Raw genomic sequence first — 18,838 nt, 5'->3', positions numbered from 1 at the left:
GCCAGGGCATCAAAGGTTATGGTGAGAAGGCGGGGGAGTGGGACTAAATGGGAGAATGAATCAGCTCATGATAAAATGGCGGAGCAGACTCGATGGGCCGAATGGCCGACTTCTGCTCCTTTGTCTGATGGTCTAAGTGCAATTATGAAGAAAGCACCTCTACTTCTTTGAGAGTTTGCAGAGAATCAGCATGACATCTCAAACTTTGACAAACTTCTATCCATGTGCAGTGGAGAGTGTATTGACTGGCTGCATCATGGCCTGGTATGGAAACACCAACGCCCTTCAACAGAAAATCCTACAAAAAGTAGTAGATACAGCCCAGTCCATCGCAGATAATGCCCTCCCCACCATTCAGCACACCTACACAGAGCGTTGTCATTGGAAATCAGCATCTATCATCAGGGACCCCACCACCCAGGACATGCTGTCTTCTCAACACTACCATCAGGGAGAAGGCACAGACCTTCAGGACTCACGCTATCAGGTTCAGGAACAGTTATCAACCCTCAGCCATCAGCCTCTTGAACAAACGGGGATACATTCATTCAGCTTCACTTGCCCCATCATTGAAATGTTCCCACAACCTGTGGACTCAATTTCAAAGACTCTTCGTCACATTCTTGATGTTTACTTATTGTTATTATTTCTTTCTTTTTGTATTTGCACAGCTTGTTGATTTTTGCATTCTGGTTGAACACCCAAGTTGGGTGGTCTTTCATTGATCCTGTTATGGTTATTATTCTATGGATTTATTGAGTATGCCTGCAAGAAAATGAATCTCAGAGGCAGATGGAGTTCAACTCAGATAAGTGTGAGGTGGTTCATTTTGGTAGGTCAAATATGATGGCAGAATAGAATATTAATGGTAAGACTCTTGGCAGTGTGGAGGATCAGAGGGATCTTGGGGCCTGAGTCCATAGGACTCTCAAAGCAGCTGCACAGGTTGACTCTGTGGTTAAGAAGGTATACGGTGCATTGGCCTTCATCAACTGTGGGATTGAGTTTAAGAGCTGAGAGGTAATGTCACAGCTGTATAGAACCCTGGTCAGACCCCACTTGGAGGACTATGCTCAGTTCTGGTTGCCTCACTACAGGAAGGACTTGGAAACCGTAGAAAGGGTGCAGAGGAGATTTACAAGGATGGTGCCTGGATTGGGGAGAATGCCTTATCAGAATAGGCTGAGTGAACTCGGCCTTTTTTCCTTGGAGTGACGGAGGTTGAGAGGTGACCTAATAGAGGTGTATAAGATGATGAGAGGCATTGATCCTGTGGATAGTCAGAGGCTTTTTCCCAGGGCTGAAATGGCTAGCATGAGAGGACATAGTTTTAAGGTGCTTGGAAGCAGGTACAGAGGAGATATCAGGGGTAAGTTTTTTACGCGGAGAGTGGTGAGAGTGTGGAATGGGCTGCCGGCAATGGTGGTGGAGGCAGGATTTTTGTGTACTTTATGCAGTCCTGGGTAGGTCTGTAGTCTTGTGCAGTTTTTGTGTTGTTTTACATAGTTCAGTGTAGTTTTTGGATTGTTTCACATAGCACCATGGTCCTGAAAAACGTTGTCTCGTTTTTACTGTGTACTGTACCAGCAGTTATGGTTGAAATGACAATAAAAGTGACTTGACTTGACTTGAAACGATAGGGTCTTTTAAGAGACTCCTGGATGGCTACATGAAGCTTAGAAAAATAGAGGGCTATGGGTAAAGCCTAGGTAGTTCTAAGGTGGGGACATGTTCGGCACAGCTTTGTGGGCCGAAGGGCCTGTATTGTGCTGTATATTTCTATGTTTCTATGTATATGGTGACATATATGTACTTTGATAATAAATTTACTTTGAACTCTGAAGTTGTACAGTCAAAGGGGAAGCCACAGGACCAGCCCAGGAGAGAGGTCTCTGGCGAACTGCATCACTGGGAGTTTAACATCAAAGGATATACTTCGTATAGAAAGGACAGGGAGGAAGGCATAGGTGCTCCTGTGGCTCTGTTGGCAACAGATGGAAATAGATCTTTAGAAAGAGATGACATAAGGTCGGAGAATGTTGAATCTTTGTGGGTGGAGTTAAGAAGTTGGAAGGATAAAAAAACTATTATGGGAATCATATATAGGCCTCCAACTGGTAGCCAAGATGTGGGGTTGAGATTGAAAAGGGAGCTGGAAAAGGCCTGTAATAAGGGTAATGACGCAATTGTAATGTGGAATTTCAACATGCAAGGGGATTGGGAAAATCAGGTTGGTGTCGGATCGCAAGAGAGGGAATTTGTTGAATGCCTATGAGATGGCTTTTTAGAGCAGTTTGTGCTTGAGCCTACTCTGGGAAAGACCATCTTAGATTGGGTGTTGTGTAATAACCCAGATCTTATTAGGGGGCTTAATGTAAAGGAACCCTTAGGAGGCAGTGATCATAATATGACTAAATTCATACTGCAATTTGAGAGGGAGAAGCACAAGTCACATAGAAACATTGAAAACCTACAGCACAATACAGGCCCTTCAGCCCACAAAGCTGTTCCGAACATGTCCCTACCTTAGAAATTACGTAGGGATACCCATAGCCCTCTATTTTTCTGAGCTCCATGTACCTGTCCAGGAGTCTCTAAATGGTTCAAACAGCAGAGGTGCAGAGGGACTTAGGAGTCCTCGTCTAAGACTCTCAGAAGGCTAATTTACAGGTCAAGTCCGGATAAAGAAGGCAAATGCAATGCTAGCATTTATTTCAAGGAGAATAGAATATAAAATCAAGGAGATAATGCTGAGGCTTTATAAGACACCAGTCAGGCTGCACTTCAGAATCAGAATCAGGTTTATTATCATCGGCACAACGTGAAATGTGTTAACTTAGCAGCAGCAGTTCAATGCAATACATAATATAGAAGAAAAAAATAATAAATGAATAAATTACAGTATACATATATTGAATAGATTTAAATTGTGCAAAAGCAGAAAAATATATATTTAAAAAGTGAGGTAGTGTTCACGGGTTCAATGTTCATTTAGGAATTGGATGGCAGAGGGGAAGAAGCTGTTCCTGAATCACTGAGTGTGTGCCTTCAGGCTTCTGTATCTCCTACCTGATGGTAGCAGTGAGAAAAGGGCATGCCCTGGGTGCTGGAGGTCCTTAATAATGGACGCTGCCTTTCTGAGACACCGCTCGGGAGTATTGTCAACAGTTTTAGGCCCCATCTCATCTCAGAAAGGATGTGATGTCATTGGAGAGAGTCCAGAGGAATTTCACGAGGATGATTCCAGGAATTAAGGGGTTAACATATGAGGAGCATTTGGCAGCTTTGGGTCTGTACTCACTGGAATTTAGAAGAATGTGGGGGGGGGTCTCATTGAAACCTACCAAATTTTGAAAGGACCAGATAGGAAACATCCTCCCTACATCTGCCCCATGTGTCCTGAAGTAGAGGGCACAGCCTCAGAGTTGAGGTAGCAATCCTTTAGAACGAGGTAAGGAGGATTTTTTTTAGCCAAAGAGTAGTGAATCTGTGGAACGCTCTGCCACAGACTGTGGTGGAGGCCAAGTCTGTGAGAATATTTAAGGCAGAAGTTGATCATTTCCTGGTCAGTCAGGGCATCAAAGGACACGGCAAGAAGGCAGGTGTATGGGGCTAGTGGGATCTGGGAGCAGCCATGATGGAATGGCAGAGAAAATTCAATGGGCTGAATGGCCTCGTTCTGCTCCTATGTCTTGTCGTCTTACTCTTGCCTCTCTTTTACACTTTATTTATCTGAAGAAACTTCCAGTATCCTCTTTAATACTATTGGCTGGCTTACTTCTGTATTCTATTTTAACCTTTTTAATGTCTTTTTCTGTTGCCTTCTGTTGGTGTTTAAAAGCTTCTCACTAATTGTTGCTGTATTGTATGGCCTCTCTGTGGATTCTGTACTGACTCACTAAACTGTTACACAGTGGAATTATGTTTAATTAGTGCAGGAGAACTGCAAAAAGGAAGATTTTTTAAAATGTCCAGCAGATATTGAGGAAGTTGTACCAGATTTACAAACGTATAAAAAACCAAATGATTAAAAATAAATCTAGTCAAAGATAATAGAGACAATGACAGCAGAAAATTATTAAATATTTTGTGAAGGGGAAGATTCGGCACGGACGAGAAGGACCGAGATGGCCTTTTTCCGTGCTGTAATTGTTATATGGTTATGTGGTTGGAGGCATCGGATGAATGGGCAAGGGAAACTTAGACAAAATTTTCTTTTGCTCTCTTTTTGCACTAATTTTGTATTTATGTATTTATAGTTTTTATGTATTACAGTGTGCTGCTATCACAAAACAAACTTCATGACATATGCCAGTGATAGTAAACTGGATACTGATTATCTCCACTTTTGGCAATTGTTCTTTCTTACCAGTCTTAAGTGTCTTTAACGTTATTAGGTGGAGGCATGGTTACCACACTGAGTGTTTTTGTGTATTTTTCAGATTACACATCAGTGTAAAATTGGAGCCCACTGGAATCTGGGGAAGGACATGCACACAGCTGTGAATCCAACAGTAGTACCGTCATTGCCCACGTGAGGACAGCTGTGAGCACAGGAACATGAAATGACGAACAATGGGCACAAAATGCTGAAAAACTCAGCAAGCCTAAACCATCGACTGTGCTCTTTTCCTTATACGCTGCCTGGCCTGTAGAGTTCCTCCAGCACTTTGTGTGTGTTGCTTAGATTTCCAGGATCTGCAGATTTTCTCTTGTTTGTGATTAAATTGCTAGCAATGACAGGAAGACTTTCCTAATGAAGGCTGGAGACACAAAATCCATTCCTCTTTCCGCAGAAACTGCCTGACCTGATGAGTTTTGCCAGCATTTTTGATTTAAACTAACCATCTGTACATCCTCACTGGATTTAGCACTCCTGATGTCGGTGGTGGGGAAACTGCTGGAGTCAGTTATCAAGGATGTGATAACAGCACATTTGGAAAGCGGTGAAACGATCGGACAAAGTCAGCATGGATTTGTGAAAGGAAAATCATGTCTGACGAATCTCATAGAATTTTTTGAGGATGTAACTAGTAGAGTGGATAGGGGAGAACCAGTGGATGTGGTATATTTGGATTTTCAAAAGGCTTTTGACAAGGTCCCACATAGGAGATTAGTGTGCAAACTTAAAGCACACGGTATTGGGGGTAAGGTATTGGTGTGGGTGGAGAATTGGTTAGCAGACAGGAAGCAAAGAGTAGGAATAAACGGGACCTTTTCAGAATGGCAGGCGGTGACTAGTGGGGTACCGCAAGGCTCAGTGCTGGGACCCCAGTTGTTTACAATATATATTAATGACTTGGATGAGGGAATTAAATGCAGCATCTCCAAGTTTGCGGATGACACAAAGCTGGGTGGCAGTGTTAGCAGTGAGGAGGATGCTAAGAGGATGCAGGGTGACTTGGATAGGTTGGGTGAGTGGGCAAACTCATGGCAGATGCAATTTAATGTGGATAAATGTGAAGTTATCCACTTTGGTGGCAAAAATAGGAAAACAGATTATTATCTGAATGGTGGCCGATTAGGAAAAGGGGAGGTGCAACGAGACCTGGGTGTCATTATACACCAGTCATTGAAAGTGGGCATGCAGGTACAGCAGGCGGTGAAAAAGGCGAACGGTATGCTGGCATTTATAGCGAGAGGATTCGAGTACAGGAGCAGGGAGGTACTACTGCAGTTGTACAAGGCCTTGGTGAGACCACACCTGGAGTATTGTGTGCAGTTTTGGTCCCCTAATCTGAGGAAAGACATCTTTGCCATAGAGGGAGTACAAAGAAGGTTCACCAGATTGATTCCTGGGATGGCAGGTCTTTCATATGAAGAAAGACTGGATGAACTGGGCTTGTACTCGTTGGAATTTAGAAGATTGAGGGGGGATCTGATTGAAACGTATAAGATCCTAAAGGGATTGGACAGGCTAGATGCGGGAAGATTGTTCCCGATGTTGGGGAGGTCTAGAACGAGGGGTCACAGTTTGAGGATAGAGGGGAAGCCTTTTAGGACCGAGGTTAGGAAAAACTTCTTCACACAGAGAGTGGTGAATCTGTGGAATTCTCTGCCACAGCAAACTGTTGAGGCCAGTTCATTAGCTATGTTTAAAAGGAAGTTAGATATGGCCCTTATGGCTACAGGGGTCAGGGGGTATGGAGGGAAGGCTGGGTTCTGAGTTGGATGATCAGCCATGATCATAATAAATGGCGGTGCAGGCTCGAAGGGCCGAATGGCCTACTCCTGCACCTATTTTCTATGTTTCTATGTTTCTATGATGTGATCGCTTCTAGTGAGAGCAAGTTGCAGCGTGCACTGTCTGGAATGCCCAGCCCGAGTTCCCAGGCATGCTTCATTTCAACTTTGTTTCTCCACACTGACCTAACAGCCTTTGGTCTCCTCCACTGCCAGGGTGAGGCACCACCTCATACTCCACCGGGGCAGTGTACAACCCAATGGTATGAACATTGAATTTGTTATTTACTTAGTGATGAGGCCTCTCCGGCCCACCAGGCCTTGCCACCCAGCAACCCACCTATTTAACCCTGGCCTAATCACAGGACAATTTACAATGACCAATTAACATAAGAACATCTACTTCTATCTTATCTATCCCTTTCAAAATGTTGTATGTTTCTATAAGATCCCCTCTCATTCTTCTGAATTCCAGACAGTATAGTTCCAGGCGACTCAATCTCTCCTCATAAGTTAACCCCTTCATCTCTGGAATCAACCTGGTGAACCTCCTCTGCACTGCCTCCAAAGCCAGTATATCCTTCCTCAAGTATGGAGACCAGAACTGCACACAGTACTCCAGGTGCGACCTCACCAGTACCCTGTATAGTTGCAGCATGACCTCCCTGATCTTAAATTCAATCCCTCTAGCAATGAAGGCCAACATTCCATTTGCCTTCTTAATAACCTGTTGTACCTGCAAGACAACTTTTTGCGATTCATGGACAAGCACTCTCAAGTCCCTCTGCACAACAGCATGCTGCAATCTTTCACCATTTAAATAATAATCTGTTCTTCTAATATTCCTCCCAAAGTGGATGATCTCGCATTTACCAACATTATATTCCATCTGCCAGACCTTGGCTCACTCGCTTAACCTATCTATATCCCTCTGTAGACTCTTCACATCCTCTGTACAATTTGCTTTTCCACTCAGTTTAGTGTCATCAGCAAATTTTGCTACGCTACACTCAGTCCCCTCTTCCAAATCATCAGTGTAAATGGTAAACAGCTGCGGGCCCAGCACCGACCCCTGCAGCACCCCACTCACCACTGACTGCCAACCGGAGAAACACCCATTTATACCAACTCTCTGCCTTCTGTTGGTTAACCAATTCACTATCCATGCCAATACACTTCCTCCGACTCCATGCATCCGTATCTTATTTATAAGTCTCTTGTGTGGCACCTTGTCGAAAGCCTTCTGGAAATCCAAGTATACGACATCCACCTGTTTCCCTCTATCCACTGCACTCATTATGTCCTCAAAGAACTTCAGTAAGTTTGTCAAACAGGACCTGTCCTTTCTGAATCCATGCTGCGTCTGTCTAATGGAACTACTCTTTTCTAAATATTTTGCTACTTCTTCCTTAATGACAGCTTCAAGCATTTTCCCGACTACAGATGTTAAACTAACTGGCCTATAGTTGCCCATCTTTTGCTTACATCCTTTTTTAAAAAGTGACGTGACATTTACTGTCTTCCAATCCGCCGGGACCTGCCCAGAGTCTGGAGAGTTTTGATAAATGATTACCAACGTATCTACTTTGGCACTTTGGTTCCAGTGATCATAACACCATTAGTTTCAATTTGATCATGGACAAGGATAGATCTGGTCCTAGGGTTGAGGTTTTGAACTGGAAGAAGGCCAAATTTGAAGAAATGAGAAAGGATCTAAAAAGCGTGGATTGGGACAGGTTGTTCTCTGGCAAAGGTGTGATTGGTAGGTGGGAAGCCTTCAAAGGGGAAATTTTGAGAGTGCAGAGTTTGTATGTTCCTGTCAGGATTAAAGGAAAATTGAATAGGAATAAGGAACCTTGGTTCTCAAGGGATATTGCAACTCTGATAAAGAAAAAGAGGGAGTTGTATGAAATGTATAGGACACAGGGGGTAAATCAGGTGCTTGAGGAGTATAAGAAGTGCAAGAAAATACATAAGAAAGAAATAGGGAGGGCAAAAAGACATGAGGTTGCCTTGGCAGTCAAAGTGAAGGATAATCCAAAGAGCTTTTACAAGTATATTAAGAGCAAAAGGATTGTAAGGGATAAAATTGGTCCTCTTGAAGACCAGAGTGGTCAGCTTTGTGCGGAACCAAAGGAAATGGGGGAGATCTTAAATAGGTTTTTTGCGTCTGTATTTACTAAGGAAGCTGGCATGAAATCTATGGAATTGAGGGAATCAAGTAGTGAGACCATGGAAACTGTACAGGTTGAAAAGGAGGACGTGCTTGCTGTCTTGAGGAAAATTAAAGTGGTTAAATCCCCGGGACCTGACAGGGTGTTCCCTCGGACCTTGAAGGAGACTAGTGTTGAAATTGCGGGGGCCCTGGCAGAAATATTTAAAATGTCGCTGTCTACGGGTGAAGTGCCGGAGGATTGGAGAGTGGCTCATGTTGTTCCGCTGTTTAAAATAGGATCGAAAAGTAATCCGGGAAATTATAGGCCGGTGAGTTTAACGTCGGTAGTAGGTAAGTTATTGGAGGGAGTACTAAGAGACAAAATCTCTACAAGCATTTGGATAGACAGGGACTTATTAGGGAGAGTCAACATGGTTTTGTGTGTGGTAGGTCATGTTTGACCAATCTGTTGGAGTTTTTCGAGGAGGTTACCAGGAAAGTGGATGAAGGGAAGGCAGTGGATATTGTCTACATGGACTTCAGTAAGGCCTTTGACAAGGTGTCGCATGGGAGGTTAGTTAGGAAAATTCAGTCGCTAGGTATACATGGAGAGGTGGTAAATTGGATTAGACATTGGCTCGATGGAAGACGCCAGAGAGTGGTGGTAGAGAATTGCTTCTCTGAGTGGAGGCCTGTGACTAGCGGTGTGCCACAGGGATCAGTGCTGGGTCCATTGTTATTTGTCATCTATATCAATGGTCTGGATGATAATGTGGTAAATTGGATCAGCAAGTTTGCTGATGATACAAAGATTGGAGGTGTAGTAGACAGTGAGGAAGGTTTTCAGAGCCTGCAGAGGGACTTGGACCAGCTGGAAAAATGGGCTGAAAAATGGCAGATGGAGTTTAATACTGACAAGTGTGAGGTATTGCACGTTGGAAGGACAAACCAACGTAGAACATACAGGGTTAATGGTAAGGCACTGAGGAGTGCAGTGGAACAGAGGGATCTGGGAATACAGATACAAAATTCCCTAAAAGTGTCGTCACAGGTAGATAGGGTCGTAAAGAGAGCTTTTGGTACATTGGCCTTTATTAATCGAAGTATTGAGTATAAGAGCTGGAATGTTATGATGAGGTTGTATAAGGCATTGGTGAGGCCAAATCTGGAGTATTCTCTTCCTTCAGTTAGTCCTGACGAAGGGTCTCGGCCTGAAACGTCGACTGCGCCTCTTCCTATAGATGCTGCTTGGCCTGCTGCGTTCACCAGCAACTTTGATGTGTGTTGCTTGAATTTCCAGCATCTGCAGAATTCCTGTTGTTTCTGGAGTATTGTGTTCAGTTTTGGTCACCAAATTACAGGAAGGATATAAATAAAGTTGAAAGAGTGCAGAGAAGGTTTACAAGGATGTTGCTGGGACTTGAGAAACTCAGTTACAGAGAAAGGTTGAATAGGTTAGGACTTTATTCCCTGGAGTGTAGAAGAATGAGGGGAGATTTGATAGAGGTATATAAAGTTATGATGGGTACAGATAGAGTGAATGCAAGCAGGCTTTTTCCACTGAGGCAAGGGGAGAAAAAAACCAGAGGACATGGGTTAAGGGTGAGGGGGGAAAAGTTTAAAGGGAACACTGGGGGGGGCTTCTTCACACAGAGAGTGGTGGGAGTATGGAATGAGCTGCCAGACGAGGTGGTAAATGCGGGTTCTTTTTTAACATTCAAGAATAAATTGGACAGATACATGGATGGGAGGTGTATGGAGGGATATGGTCCGTGTGCAGGTCAGCGGGACTAGGCAGAAAATGGTTCGGCACAGCCAAGAAGGGCCAAAAGGCCTGTTTCTGTGCTGTAGTTTCTATGGTTCTATGGTATTATAACCTCTGCCAATTCCTTCAGTACCCTGGGATGCAACCCATCAGGACCAGGGGACTTATCTACCTTCAGGCCCTCTAGTTCGCTCATTTTATCGTGGTGCTCACCTCCCATTTCATCCATAACATCATTCTTTGGCATATTAGACGTGTCCTCCACCGTGAAGACCAACACAAAATAGCCATTTTATGCCTCAGCCACTTCCTTATCACCCAATATCAATCTCCCTTCTCGTCTTCCAAGGGACCTACGTTAACTTTAGCCACCCTTTTCCGCTTTATATATTTATAAAAACTTTTGCTATCCGTTTTTATATTTTGGGCTAATTTACTTTCAAACTCTATCTTCCCCTTCCTTATTTCTTGTTTCGTTGTTCTCTTGTTGCTTTTTAAAGTTCTCCCAATCCTCCAGTCTCCCACTACTCTTTGCGACTTTGTACACATGAGCTTTTAATTTGATACTATCTTTTATATCCTTAGTTATCCAGGGCTGGCTCTCCCCACTTACTATCCTTACTTTTGACTGGAATATACTTTTGTTGAGCACTGCGAAAAATCTCTTCAAGAGTATTCCACTTTTAAAGAACACAGAACATAGAACAGTACAGGCCCATCAGCCCACAATGTTGTGCTGACCCTCAAACCCTGCCTCCCAAATAACACCCCACCTTAAATTCCTCCATATACCTGTCTAGTAGTCTCTTAAACTTCACTAGTGTATCTGCCTCCACCACTGACTCAGGCAGTGCATTCCACGCACCAACCACTCTCTGAGTAAAAAACCTTCCTCTAATATCCCCCTTGAAATTCCCACCCCTTACCTCAAAGCCATGTCCTCTTGTATTGAGCAGTGGTGCCCTGGGGAAGAGGCGCTGGCTATCCACTCTATCTATTCCTCTTATTATCTTGTATACCTCTATCATGTCTCCTCTCATCCTCCTTCTCTCCAGAGAGTAAAGCCCTAGCTCCCTTAATCTCTGATCATAATGCATACTCTCCAAACCAGGCAAATCCTGGTAAATCTCCTCTGTACCCTTTCCAATGCTTCCACATCCTTCCTATAGTGAGGCGACCAGAACTGGACACAGTACTCCAAGTGTGGCCTAACCAGAGTTTTACAGAGCTGCATCATTACATCGCAACTCTTAAACTCTATCCCTAGACTTATGAAAGCTAACACTCCATAAGCTTTCTTAACTACCCTATCTACCTGTGAGGCAACTTTCAGGGATCTGTGGACATGTACCCCGAGATCCCTCTGCTCCTCCACACTACCAAGTATCCTGCCATTTATTTTGTACGCAAACAACAGGAATTCTGCAGATGCTGGAAATTCAAGCAACACACATCAAAATTGCTGGTGAACGCAGCAGGCCAAGCAGCATCTGTAAGAAGAGGTGCAGTCGACGTTTCAGGCCGAGACCCTTCGTCAGGACTAACTGAAGGAAGAGTGAGTAAGGGATTTGAAAGTTGGAGGGGGAGGGGGAGGGGGAGATCCAAAATGATAGGAGAAGACAGGACGGGAAGGGATGGAGCCAAGAGCTGGACAGGTGATAAGCAAAAGGGGATACGAGAGGATCATGGGACAGGAGGTCCGGGAAGAAAGACAAGGGGGGGAGGGACCCAGAGGATGGGCAAGAGGTGTATTCAGAGGGTCAGAGGGAGAAAAAGGAGAGTGAGAGAAAGAATGTGTGCATAAAAATGAGTAACAGATGGGGTACGAGGGGGAGGTGGGGCCTTAGCGGAAGTTAGAGAAGTCGATGTTCATGTCATCAGGTTGGAGGCTACCCAGACGGAATATAAGGCGTTGTTCCTCCAACCTGAGTGTGGCTTCATCTTTACAGTAGAGGAGGCCGTGGATAGACATGTCAGAATGGGAATGGGATGTGGAATTAAAATGTGTGGCCACTGGGAGATCCTGCTTTCTCTGGCGGACAGAGCGTAGATGTTCAGCAAAGCGGTCTCCCAGTCTGCGTCGGGTCTCGCTAATATATAAAAGGCCACATCGGGAGCACCGGACGCAGTATATCACCCCAGTCGACTCACAGGTGAAGTGTTGCCTCACCTGGAAGGACTGTTTGGGGCCCTGAATGGTGGTAAGGGAGGAAGTGTAAGGGCGTGTGTAGCACTTGTTCCGCTTACACGGATAAGTGCCAGGAGGGAGATCAGTGGGGAGGGATGGGGGGGACGAATGGACAAGGGAGTTGTGTAGGGAGCGATCCCTGCGGATGCAGGGGGGGGGAGGGAAAGATGTGCTTAGTGGTGGGATCCCATTGGAGGTGGCGGAAGTTACGGAGAATAATATGTTGGACCCGGAGGCTGGTGGGGTGGTAGGTGAGGACCAGGGGAACCCTATTCCTAGTGGGGTGGCGGGAGGATGGAGTGACAGCAGATTTACTTTGTACTCTGCTTTGGAGTTTATCCTTCCAAAGTGTACCACCTCACACTTCTCCGGGTTGAACTCCATTTGCCACTTCTCAGCCCACTTCTGCATCCTATCAATGTCTCTCTGCAATCTTTGACAATCCTCTACACTATCTACAACACCACCAACCTTTGTGTTGTCTGTAAACTTGCCAACCCACCCTTCTACCCCCACATCCAGGTCGTTAATAAAAATCACGAAAAGTAGAGGTCCCAGAACCGATCCTTGTGGGACACCACTAGTCACAACTCTCCAATCCAAATGTACTCCCCCCACCACGACTTTCTGCCTTCTGCAGGCAAGCCAATTCTGAATCCACCTGGCCAAACTTCGCTGGATCCCATGTCTTCTGACTTTCTGAATAAGCCTACTGTGTGGAAACTTGTCAAATGCCTTACTAAAATCCATATAGATCACATCCACTGCACTACCCTCATCTATATGCCTGGTCACCTCCTCAAAGAACTCTATCAGGCTTGTTAAGACACGATCTGCCCTTCACAAAGTCATGCTGACTGTCCCTGATCAGACCATGATTCTCTAAATGCCCAGAGATCCTATCTCTAAGAATCTTTTCCAACAGTTTTCCCACCACAGACGTAAGGCTCACTGGTCTATAATTATCCGGACTATCCCTACTACCATTTTTGAACAAGGGGACAACATTCACCTCCCTCCAATCCTCCGGTACCATTCCCGTGGACAATGAGGACATAAAGATCCTAGCCAGAGGCTCAGCAATCTCTACCCTCGCCTCATGGAGCAGCCTGGAGAATATTCCGTCAGGTCTCGGGGACTTATCCGTCCTAATGTATTTTAACAACTCCAACACCTCCTCTCTCTTAATATCAACATACTCCAGATTATCAACCTTACTCATATTGTCCTCACCATCATCAAGTTCCCTCTCATTGGTGAATACCAAAGAGAAGTATTCATTGAGGACCTCGCTCACTTCCACAGCCTCCAGGCACATCTTCCCACCTTTATCTCTAATCAGTCCTACCTTCACTCCTGTCATCCCTTTTTTCTTCACATAATTGAAGAATGCCTTGGGGTTTTCCTTTACCCTACTTGCCAAGGTCTTCTCATGACCCCTTCTTACTCTCCTCAGCCCCTTCTTAAGCTCCTTTCTTGCTACCCTATGTTCCTCAATAGACCCATCTGATCCTTGCTTCCTAAACCTCATGTATGCTGCCTTCTTCCTCCTGACTAGATTTTTCACCTCACTTGTCACCCATGGTTCCTTCACCCTACCATTCTTTATCTTCCTCACTGGGTCAAATTTATCCCTAACATGTTCCTCAACTGTCCTACCAAATAGCCTGTGCTCCCAATCCACATTAGCCAACTCCTCCCTCATCCTGTTGGAGTCTCCCTTGTTCAAGCATGATACACTGGTTTTAGATCTAACTATTTCATCCTCCACCTGTTTGCAAATTTCAGTCATACTATGATCGCTCTTTCCAAGAGGGTCCCTGACTACAAGATCGTTAATCTTACCTGTCTCATTGCACAGGACTAGATCTAAGATAGCATTTCCCCTTGTAGGTTCACTAACATGCTGCTCAGGAAAACCATCACGGATGCATTCTACGAAGTCCTCCTCAAGACTTCCTTGACCAACCGGATTCAGCCAATCTATGTGGAAGTTAAAATCCCCCACGACAACTGCCGTTCCGTTCCTACAAGCCTCAGTTATTTCTTGGTTAATTGCCTCTGCCACTGCAATATTTTTATTAGGTGCCCTGTAGACAACACCCACCAGTGATTTTTTTTCCCTTTACTATTCTTAATCTCTACCCAGGTGGACTCAACATTCTGCTCCGTAGATCTTATATCGTCTCTCACAATCGCCATGATCTCATCCCTAATCAAGAGCGCCACCCCACCTCCTCTGCCTTCCTGCCTATCTTTCCGTGTTACCTGATACCCTTGGATATTTAATTCCCAGTCATCTCCACCTTGCAACCAGGTTTCTGTAATGGCCACTAAATCATATGCCTTGGTACTGATCTGTGCCACAGGTTCACTAACCTTGTTTCTAATACTACGGGCATTTAGATAAACTGCCCTTATACTCATCGTCCTTTTAGAATTTAGTGACCTATGTGATTTTTGCTTTTTACTTTTATGCTCTCTACTCTTACTTTTTTCTACACTAACTCTAGCTTTGGTCTCTGCATCACTTCCCTCTTCTTTTCTGTGTGGGTTCCCATTCCCCTGCCATATTAGTTTAAAATCTCCCCAACAACCTACTAACCTAATTAACTTACTAACCTACTAATTAACCTGCTAACCAGCACGCCTTGGGACTGGGGGAGGAAACCAGAGCCCCCGGAGAAATCCCAGGCACTCGTGGGAAGGAGCGTACAAACTTGCTTACGGAGGATGTTGGAATTGAACTTTGAAGTCCTGAGCTGTAATACTCTCAGGCTAACTGCTACACTACCATGGCACTCCAAGAAAACACCTTATCCAACTTAGTGCTCAAACGCACAACTCTGAAATTAAACAGCTCACGCTCCACTGACTGAGCTACCTGGGCTTACAGGTAACTCCCTCCCTGGTGTTTTCCTCTCTATCTCTGCAATCCACCTCCCATCTTTTGTTCCATTTCTTACAATGCGTTCCGACCCCCCCCCCCCCCATCAGCCATTTCTGTCCCCTTCCTGACTCTGGTCCTCATCTCCTCCCCCTTCTGGGTCCACCTTCCCTTTACGGTTCCCATTATCACCTTCCTTACTGCTCAGGCTCGAGCACTTGTATCAACTTATCACCCAGGACGTGCCCTCTTCTCTCTGCAACCATTGAGGAGGAGGTACAGGAGCCTGACAACACACACGCAACATTTCAGGAACCATTTCTTCCCCTCCACTATCAGATTTCTGAATGGACAATGAACCCATCAACAACACCCATTTTCCTTGCTCATTTTTGCACTACTTGTTCTATTTCTTACATCCTTCACATACATGAGTAAAAATTTTTACATTACGTCTCCATCTAAATGTGCAATGAGCAATCATAGTAATTTATAATAATTTATAATAGATAGAACAGTCAATGTAATATAGAGTACACTCAGATCAGCGTGAATTAATCAGTCTGATGGCCTGGTGGAAGAAGCTGTCTCGGAGCCTGTTGGTCCTGGCTTTTATGCTGCGGTACCGTTTCCCAGATGGTAGCAGCTGTAATAGATTGTGGTTGGGATGACTTGGGTCCCCAATGATCCTACAGGCCCTTTTTACTCACCTGTCTTTGTAAATGTCCCGAATGACAGGAAGTTCACAATTACAGATGTGCTGGGCTGTCCGCACCACTCTCTGTAGAGTCCTGCGATTGAGGGAGGTACAGTTCCCATACCAGGCAGTGATACAGCCAGTCAGGATGCTCTCAATGGTGCCCCTGTAGGAAATTGTTAGGATTTGGGGGTCTATACCAAACTTCTTCAACCGTCTGAGGTAAAAGAGGTGCTGTTGTGTCTTTTTCACCACACAGTTGGTGTGTAGACCACATGAGGCCCTCAGTGATGTGGATGCCGAGGAACTTAAAGCTGTTCACCTTCTCAACCCCAGATCCATTGATATCAATAGGGGTTAGCCTGTCTCCATTCCTCCTGTAGTCCACAACCAGCTCCTTTGTTTTTGTGACATTGAGGGAGAGGTTGTTTTCTTGACACCAGTGTCAGAGAGATGATTTCTTCCCTGTAGGCCACCTCGTTATTGTTTGAGATAGAGCCGATCAATGCAGTGTCGTCGGCAAATTTAATTAGCAGATTAGAGCTGCGAGAGGTGATTATTGTACTTTATAGATTTTATTATATATTGCACTGTACTGCTGCCACAAAGCAAATTTCACAACATAAGCTGGTGATATTAAACCTGACTTTCCTCTCCCACTTGCTTCCACATCCATTTTTTTTAAACCCTCGTCTGATTTCATCTTTCATCCACCTGCCTTCGTCTTCCAATTCCACAGCTTCTCTCCTCCTGCTCCTGCTCGAACTGGCCATCATCGCTCTTTGATCCATTATTATCTACTGGCCTCTGTCTCCCCCCTCGCTCCCCCTTTAGATCGGCCCTTCCGCATGCCTCATGCTGTCGACAATTCCTTTCTCCCTGGAAATTCGCTAATGAAGGAACAGTTAAAATACTGCACTTAAGACATATGTCTACGATTTGGACTATGGGATTAATGGAATTGTGACTAAATTTGCCGATGATACAAAGATAGGTGGAGATGCGGGTAGTGTTGAGGAAACAGAGAGCCTGCAGAGAGACAGACAGTTTAGGGCAGTGATCCCCAACCACCGGGCCGCGAGGAAATGATATGATTTGGCAATATGAGTCAGCTGCACCTTTCCTCATTCCTTGTCATGCCCACTGTTGAACTTGAACACACGTGTCATCCATGTCAGCGCGGGAAGGAGATCAACTCCTCGAGCTTGCAAATGATGGCAGGCTGAAAAGTATGTTTGACATAACATCTCTGCCGGCATTCTGGATCAAAGTCAAGGCTGAATATCCTGAGATAGCCACGAAAGCACTGAAAACGTTGCTTCCATTTCCAACATATCTCTGCAATGAATACAACAAAAACTAAATTGTGGAATAGACTGGACATAAGGAACCCCCTTCGAGTATCGCTGTCTCCCATCACCCCTCGATAGGACCGTCTTGTTGCAGGAAAACAAGCCCAGGGCTCCCACTGATTCAGCTATATTGGTGTGTTGCAATGATTTTACATGTTCATACGGGGAAAATATGTGCTGTGTATTTAATATCCAAACGTTACTTAAAATGTTATGATGCTATTGACTTATAAGTGACTTATAATTGACTTATCACTATATTCATGCAAGGAAAATATGCGCTGTGTGTTTAATATTGAATTCGTTAGATAAACCCTTTTAAAACAAAATTGAGTGTATTAGCCACTTATAAGTGACTTAACACCTATATTCCGGTCATGATTAACACCACCACCCACCCCAACCAGGGTTGCCAACTGTCCCGTATTAGCCGGGACATCCCGTATATTGGGCGAAATTGGTTTGTCCCATACGGGACCGCCGTTGTCCCATATTTCCCTCGCTAAGGTACAGCGTTCCTATGAAACTATTCGTAAAATGAAATGGCGTCAAATGAAGAAGCAATTACCCTTAATTTACAGACGTTTGTATATGCGAACGGTTTTTGAGCGTTCCCAGACCCAAAAAATAACCTACCAAATCATAGCAAATAACACATAAAACCAAAAACAACACTAACATATAGTAAAAGCAGGAATATGATACACAGCCTATATAGAGTAGTTTCACTGAACAGAATCGCCAAAAACGACTTGTAGAAAAAAAATCGGCACGTACACGGCACGCATGTGCACACAGGTGCCCGCGCAAGGCTTCATGGTCATTGTAGTCTTTCTGAGGTAAACACAATGTATTTGACTGCTACTCTTGTACGTTGGCAACCCTACCCCCACCCGGTCAGCTGGTCCGCAAGAATATTGTCATTAATAAACCGGTCCGCGGTGCAAAAAAGGTTGGGGACCCCTGGTTTAGGGGAATGAGCAAAGAAGTGGCAAATGAAATAAAATGTTGGAAAGTGTATGGTCATGCACTTTGGTGGAAGAAATAAACAGGCAGACTATTATTTAGATGGGGAGAGAATTCAAAATGCAGAGATGCAAAGGGACTTGCGTATCCTTGTGCAGGATACCCTAAAAGTTAACCTCCAAGTTGAGTCAGTGGTGAAGGCGGCAAATGCAATGTTGGCATTCATTTCTAGAGGTATAGAATATAAGAGCAGGGATGTGATGTTGAGGCTCTATAAGACACTCGTGAGACCACACTTGGAGTATTGTGTGCAGCTTTGGGCTCCTTATTTTAGAAAAGATATACTGACATTGGAGAGGGTTCAGAGAAGATTCATGAGAATGATGGTTCAGAGAAGATTCACGAGAATGATTCCAGGAATGAAAGGGTTACCGTATGAGGAATGTCTGGCAGCTCCTGGACTGTATTCCCTGGAGTTCAGAATGAGACATTCCGAATGTTAAAAGGCCTGAACAGATCAGCAAAGTTATTTCCCATGGTAGGGGATTCTAGGACAAGAGAGCACGACTTCAGGATTGAAGAACGTCCATTTGGAACTGAGATGCAGAGAAATTACTTTAGTCATAGGGTGGTAAATCTGTGGAA

Source organism: Mobula hypostoma, chromosome 1 (assembly GCF_963921235.1).
Source record: "Mobula hypostoma chromosome 1, sMobHyp1.1, whole genome shotgun sequence".
NCBI lineage: Eukaryota > Metazoa > Chordata > Chondrichthyes > Myliobatiformes > Myliobatidae > Mobula > Mobula hypostoma.
This window is presented reverse-complemented; position numbering follows the sequence as displayed.